Consider the following 8,164-nt stretch of genomic DNA (forward strand, 5'->3'; position numbering starts at 1 on the left):
CAGAAGACAGACTTTCTGAGGCTCCAAGGGCTTGACAAAAGAATCTCCAGACTTGAGAGATGAATTGGTGGCCCCGGTCATAAATGATGTCAGAGGGAATTCCATGAAGGCAGAAGACGTGACGGACAAGGAGGTTGGCTGTTTCACGGGCTGTAGGGAGTTTGGGAAGGGCTACAAAGTGCACGGCTTTGGAGAAACGGTCCACCACGGTGAGTACAGCAGTGTTCCCATGTAAAGGGGGTAGTCCAGTAACGAAATCCAGAGCAATGTGAGACCAAGGGAGGCTAGGGACAGGTAGGGGACAAAGCAACCCAGCAGGTGGTCGGTGGGAGGCATTTCCACGAGCACACACAGAACAGGCAGAGACGAAAGAGCGAGTGTCAGCATCCATGGAGGGTCACCAGAAATGTCACTTCAGAAGGGACAGAGTTCGATCGATTCCAGGATGGCAGGCGAAACGAGAAGTATGCCCCCACTGGAGAATCTGAGACTGAACAGAGTCAGGCACAAAGAGGGGACTGGGGGGTCCATTGCCTGGGTCAGGTTGAGTCCATTGGGCCTCTTTGACTATGGATTCCATTTCCCAGGTGAGGGCAGCCACCACGCAACCCTCCTCAGAGACATATTGATGGGACAGAGCATCAGGCTTCCTATTCTTGGAACCAGGAGGATAGGTGAGTGTGAATCTGAAATGGCCAAAAAATAATGCCCAGCGGGATTGGCGGGAATTGGCGTTTGGCGGTTTGGATGTATGCGAGCTTCTTGTGGTCCGTCCAGATAATGAATGGATGGTCAGCTCCCTCCAGCCAGTGCCTCCACTCCTCCAGAGCGAGTCTGATGGCTAACAACGCCCGGTTCCCAACATCGCAGTTCTGTTTGGCAGGGGATAGATGGCGAGCGAAGAAGGCGCAGGGATGGAGCTTTTGGTCTGGGATGGAGCGTTGGGAGAGGACCGCTCCCACCCCAGAGTCGGAGGCGTCGACTTCCACAATGAATTGGCGAGAGGGGTCAGGTTGGACCAGGATAGGAGCGGAGGTGAAACATCTCTTCAGCTCCGAGAAGGCTGAGTCCACTTCAGGGTCCCAGTGAAAAGGGGTTACAGGAGAGGTGAGTCGAGTAAAGGGTGCTGCCACCCAGCTGTAAACCCTAATGAAGTGACGGTAGAAGTTTGCAAACCCCAGAAATCGCTGGAGTTGTTTGAGCACTGTGGGTTTTGGCCACTCTGCCACCACCCGGATCTTTTCGGGATCCGCCCTCACTTGCCCGCTCTCAATGACGTACCCCAGGAAACTGACAGAACGGACATGGAATTTGCACTTCTCTGTCTTAATGAATAGCTTGTTCTCCAAAAGCCTCTGAAGAACCTGACAGACTTGGTGAGTGTGTTCCTGAAGACTATGGGAGAAGATTAAGATGATGTCCAAGTAAACAAAAATGAAACGGTTAATAAAGTCCCTAAGGACATCGTTTACCAGGGCTTGGAAGACGGTGGGGGCATTGGTGAGACCAAATGGCATGACCAAATATTTGAAATGACCGAGGGGGGTGTTAAAAGCTGTTTTCCATTCATCTCTCTCCCTTATCCTGACCAGGTGATAAGCATCTTTGTAGATCCAACTTAGAGAAAATTGTGGCTCCGTGAAGCGGCTCAAAAGCTGAGTTGATAAGGGGCAGGAGATACTTATTCTTTATGGTGATGTTATTCAGGCCACGGTAGTCAATGCAGGGGCTGCATTGACAGTAGTTGATGCAGGGAAAGAGCAGGGAAACTGACTCTTTCCCTGCCTCCACGTCGCCTTTACGATTGCGCAATTGACCTTCTCCCCGGAGGTCCTCTACCCACCAGTCGTCTGTATAACCTGCCCCGACCAGAAAGGGAAGCAATGGAGACTTACCTAAATTACTCTGTCATGGCTGGTATTATGCAACCGTCATCATCCCCTGTAGGCGCAGGTTTCTTCTTTGTGGGGCACTGAAGAAGAAAGTCCCGGTACTTCCCCAAATCCCCAGCGTAGTGCTCCAGTTCAGGTACGTGTGGCTCTCTTGACGGGGGTGTTGCTGACACACAGGGGGTTGCCGCTACAGGCTGTCTGGGCTGGTTAGACAGAGTTCCAGGAATGGGTTGAGTAAACTGAGTGGATACATGGTCCACCTGGTCACCGATCTGCGTGATGTGAGCAGACAGGGAACGGAGGTTCTCCATGACCTCCCGGTGGAGTTGGCTGTGCTGTCCCAGTAGGGAATCCTGGCTGGCGAGGGCTTGCTGAAGGGTATTCGTGTCCGCTAGGTCTATGGTGGCTAGATGGTTCTGTTGCAACGAATGAGGCGAACCCAATCACAGGACACAGGCACGGAGGTTGTGTTAGGATGTAGACACAGGTGAGAGCGTTGAACGGCAAACAGGAGAGAGTGCAGGAAGGCAGGAGACAGGCAGAACTGGTTTTGACACGGAGCATAGAAAGGGAAGTGGCAGGTGGCAGACAAAGCTTTTCTTAGCACGGAGAGACGGAGTTACACAGGTAAACCTCGGTGCTGAGGTAAAACTTAAAATAGTTACCTTGACATGGAGAGACTGAGTTTCACAGGTGAACCTCAGAAATGGAGTAGAACGTAGAAAACTTATCTTGACACAAAGAGACTGAGTTTCAAAGGAAATTCTCGGTACGGAACCAAAACTTAAAACTTAGGTTCTAAGTGGCCGGGAAACGTTAATTACCACACAGGCAAAACCAATGATCTGGCAACTAGTGGTTGCAAAACCGAGGTTCTTATGCTGCAGGTCTTGATGAAAACCAGGTGTGTCGCCATCAAAGGAAATCAGGAGTAAATGGGGAATTAATGGTCGGAACCATGGCACAATCAAAGGGAATTAGGAGAAAATGGGGAATTAACGGATGGGACCGTGACAGCTTGATGACTGAGAAAAACTTGTTCATACTGTGATTAGTATTTCTATGCTCATATCAGTAAGTGCATAGTTCACACCAATTCAATGCATTTTGAACAAATAACTTTCTTTGTCTTAATTGCTTTATCATTGATTTTTTATAAACCCATCTGAAAAAAAAAGAGTTGTCAGCTTTGGAACTCTTAAACTACATTTTCAGTGGCAGTTTGATAGATGACATTCTCTGCCCTACACAGGCTATTTGCCAAGTGAATCAGACTGGCTATCAGCAATCTCCAAATCATTTTTTTTGCATCTCTATCAGAATAAACACATCATAATTTGAAGATAATAATCTTCTTTCCTTCCATAGCTTTAATGAACATTACAAAGCTTTAATTTTGTGCAAAGTTATAAAGGGACTCAGAGTGATGTTCCAGAACCCTCTCACATCAGTCCGTTTTCTCACCCTCCTCACACCACAGACTGGCATAGTTCACACAGGATGAAAAGCATATCTCAAAAACAACACTAAACTTCATTTTAGCTCGTGACTTGGATCTTCAGGTTTATCTTAAAAGGTTGGAGCAGTGCGAGAATGGTGGGTAACTGACCTTGCAGGGTTTCAGTTATAAAGGCGCTTACTCATCTGGAATGAACGAACAATGGCACAGCTCTTCCATGTTCTATGTACTTTAACCTTCCTATCTCCACTGTGTGTACTAGTTTTGGTACTGCTAACCCATGAAATCAGAATATTTTAAAAAACTGTGAAATATAGAATTGACTAATGATTTTGTCATTTCTATATTTCTGGTGTGTAATATTTGTATCAGGTAATCTACAATCTGGCATTCTGGCATTTTAGCTCCTCTAGGATTTTAATGTGCATCCACTTGATGGCTGCTGATACTTCTTTCAGGTTTAAATCTGCCTTCATCGTGAGCATGGGAAAGACTTTTTCGGGATTTGGCAGATAGAAAATAGATTACATTTGACAACTCACATTCGACAGCTGTGGCTAGCAGTGCAAAAGAAAAGCAAGCTAATATTGTGCTGATGCAGTGGTCTTCTGACACAATATTGATCAATTCCCCTCTCTTGGCTAAGGCAAGTTTGTGAGAGTAAAAGGTTAATGGTCTAGCTCTAAAAAATTTCCTTTCTGGCTTTTCAGTGTTGATTGAAGTGGTGAAGAGTGAAAGAAAGCTTGGATTCTGCTGTCATTAGCTAAACTCAACGGTATTTACATAAGGTGTTGATTCAAACTTGTCAGCCTTTATTATTTCTCTTTGCTAAATGTTTGATTGGAAGTCAAGTGCATACATGGGAAGCTCAATGCTAATGCTCAATCCTAATTTTTTTTCAGACTTGGCACGAATCTTTATTGATGTGCCTGAGTTAAATGCCCTGTATTGAAATTATTCAAGAAGGCAGGCTAAAGTCTGTCTTAGTTCTGTCCAACGTCTGTGCCTAGATAATAGAGAACAATAGATAGCTGTCAGTGTATTGCGAATCAGTAATCCAATAAGGCAGTTTAGATGGCATCAAGCAACAGAATAGCTTACGGAATTTACAAAACTTCAATGAGTTTGCAGCATTTCTGATATAGCAAGAATGAGATAGCTTTAAATTTATTTACGTTATTCACCATATATATCACCCAGTTTGCTTTTCTTTATGTTTCCTATATAAGACCTTATTTTAGCATTTGCTGCTGTTTCTAGATATTAACTGCTAAGTATGGATTCTACCTCATTGAACCCAGAGTATTATTAGATTAGTGTTACAGAACCTGAAGGGTTATTGGATTGGTGCACAGGATTTGCGGTGTTACTAGATTACTGCTTACAGTGAGTGATAGGAAAATTCTCCTTCCTTTGTATAAGATGCAGCTATTAACTGTACCGCCTTTTGATACAATGCATCATGAGAACATAAGAACGTTCATATCTACTGGTATTAGTTTTAGCTTTTCACGGGATTCCAGGATTTGACTTTAGTCACAAACACACTATTACCATTAAACCTTCTTGCCTAGAAATTGAATCATATAGCAGAATACAATTCAAAATCAATCTTACTTGGAGTAAGCAAAAACATAAAAACAGGAACTCAAGCGGTGGATATATTTGACACCTTGGATCAAGAGCCGACATCAGGACTGAGAGGGAAGAGAAAAGGTTGCTAGTAGCAGTACAAGGATGCTGGGGGAATTGGGATAGAGGCTGGTTGGTGATAGGAGGAACCAGATGGGAAGGGGAATAATGAGCAGATAGAATATAAACTAACTATGAAATCAGACTCTCTAGTCCAGTTGACAACCTTATGAATCATTTCTAAACCTTCTCCCATGTTTTCACATCATTCCTGCACATAATACTCCAAATGCAGCCCAATCAATGTTTTACACAAGTGTAACGTAATGTCCCAAATCTTGTATTCAATGCCTAATCTGATGAAGGTGAGCAAATCATACACATTCACTACCTTTTCTACCAGTGTTGCCACTTTCAGGGAGCTATCTACTTATACCCCAAGGTCACTCTGTTCCCCAAAACCCTGCAGTTCACTGCGTCAGTCCTACCCTGATTTAACTTCCCAAAATGCATCACTGGCACTTGTTGGAATTGAGTTCCATCAGCCAGTTCCTTGCCCACTTTCCCAGATGACTTCTATCCCGTTGTCACCTTTGAAAACCTTTATCACTATCTATTGTACTGTCAATTTTGGTGTCATCTGCAAATTCATGAGTCACGCAACTTACATTCCCATCCATAGCGTGAGTATATATGACAAGCAGCAGGTGATCCAGTATTGATCCCTGCAGAACACCACCTGTCAGAGGCCTCCAATCCGAAAAGTAACCCTCTATTTCCACCTTCTTTTCCTACCCATCTCATACCCAATTTCCTAGCTCATCCTGGATCCTATATGCTCCAACCTTCTTGGACAGTCAACTATGCAGGACCAAGTCAAAGTCCTCATCAAGGTCCCTATAGCCAATGTCTACCACCCTCCCCTTGTCAATCCTCTTGGTTCAGTCAAATTTGTGAGACATGACTTCCCACACACAAAGCCATGCTGACTATCCCTAATCATTCATTGCCTTTCCAAATAAATCCTATCACTCAGATCCTTTCCAATAACTTTCCCAGAACTGACATATGACTCGTTGGCCTGTAGTTCCCCCGTTTATCTCTGCTCCTTTTTTAATTAAGAAACATTAGTTATCCTCTAGTCTTCTGCTACGTCAGCTATGGCTAACAAACATACAAAAATCTCTGCCAGGGCCCCAGCAATCTCCTCCTTTTCACCCCATAACATTATTTTTCCTTTCAGTCCCAATAGAGGGTCTCAACCGAAAACATTGACTTATTCCTTTTGCTTGATCCATTGATTTTTTTTCCAGTATCCTGTTCTTTGTTCCCAATTTCAGCATCTGCAGTCTCTTTTGCTTTTTTTTTATCTTCAAGGAACAGTGCCAGCATAATTTCTCAAATAATTTTAGCTGGAAAATTGCATTGGTCACAATTCCTGTTAATGTGCCAGTCATTTTCCTGGTGCTAGACATGATCTTTAATATCTTTTATATCTTTTTGCCCGTACTGAAATAAATTGGACTCCAAAGCTCCATAACTGACCATCATAGAACAGTCTCAGGAGATTCATTAAAGATGACGTGTCTGGTTCACAATTTAAAGCAACACTTTGCTGACATTGAAACACCTCGCGGGGCAGCATCAGAAATGGCTGCACAATCTTTCTGTAATGTCCATACATTAGAGTAAAACTACAACAGAGTGTTTGCTGTAATGTTTAACTGTTGAAATTCTCTTCAATGGGAGCTCTAATGGCATTACTGTTGGCAAGAATCCATTACTTGGGGCTTGAGACCCCAGCAAAGGAGGCAAAGACAAGTTCATTTGTGAAGACCCTTTGCGACGACCAAACTGGGCCTGATCCTATCTGCGTCTCGGCTATCAATGTGTTCCACATCCCAAAAAGCATACTGTTGGAATGGTTCATTGGCTACTGTAGGTTACTTCCCTGCATTAGGGAAACCAAACACAGATTATGCGACCACTTTGTTCAGCCAACAAGAGCAACACAGAGCTTCAATTACGCATCACTTTAATTCAAGATTTCACTCACACTCTGGTCTATGTGTCTGTGGCATTCTGCACTGTTCCAAAAAGACCCAATGAGGAACAGCATGCCTTTTTTCCATATGAGTAAGTTATAGCCTTTTGGATTCAATGCAGAACTCAAAAACTACTTTAATTTTCGAGCGGAAAAGTGAGAGTAGAATAGAGAATTAAAGTGACAGGCAACTTGCTTTCTTTATTCATATCAGAACTGACCAATTCTACCGTAGGTGGCCCACTAGCATAGGCAACTTGGATTTTTGTTTCTCCATTGTCACTGCCTGATCTGCTGGACATTTCCTACAGCACTGATCAGCATTTTGTCCTTTTTACTTTTTGTTTCTTTTCTATTTCTAGCCTACCTCAATAATCTAAAACCAGTTAACTTCATCAAAGGCAGCTCTAGTCCCACCCTATCAGAAATACTTCTTTTGTCCCTTCAATCCATTCCCCCCTCTCTCTGCAATTTAAAACTAGCTTGCTTCTCCTCTTTCCCAGTTCTGGGGATATAGGGCCTTTCACCTGAAAGCTACCTCTGCTTCTCTTTCCAGGAATGCTGCCTAATTGTCCTAAACCTTGCTTTTCCTGAGGTTTGAATGTCTCTCCACTGCAGCTCTGGAAGCATCCCTCTGATCAGCAACCTTCCTCCAACTCCCATTGCTAAGACGTCCTCTGCCTGCCCGTCCCAAGACATTTTTTTTTCCATTCCAAAAGCCTATAATTCTCCATCCTTTGCCTTAATGACATCCTCTTCCTCCAGTCTTAATTTTTGTTTCTTCTCTCAACAGCCCACAACTCTCTATTTCCCAATCCGCAACCATACGTTTTCTCTTTGCTTCCCAGTCACTAGGACACTCTCGAGCCATGACCCTTGCATTTTACTTAGACCTCTCTCTGTTTCTGGAGGGATCATCATGCAGAGGCTGAACTATTGCTATTGGGATAATGGGATCAGTTTATGGTTAGGTAGTTCTATCTTACTTTAAACCCCACTCCTACACACTAAATCTGTCCCCAATTATTCTGCAAAATTCATCACAAAATGCTTTAAAGATGAATTCTTCAGAAGCTTAGGCCGAAAGATTTCGAATTGATTTTTTTCAGTCAATCATTCACAACCTTTTCAATGATT

Source organism: Mobula hypostoma, chromosome 1 (genome assembly GCF_963921235.1).
Source record: "Mobula hypostoma chromosome 1, sMobHyp1.1, whole genome shotgun sequence".
Classification (NCBI taxonomy): Eukaryota; Metazoa; Chordata; class Chondrichthyes; order Myliobatiformes; family Myliobatidae; genus Mobula; species Mobula hypostoma.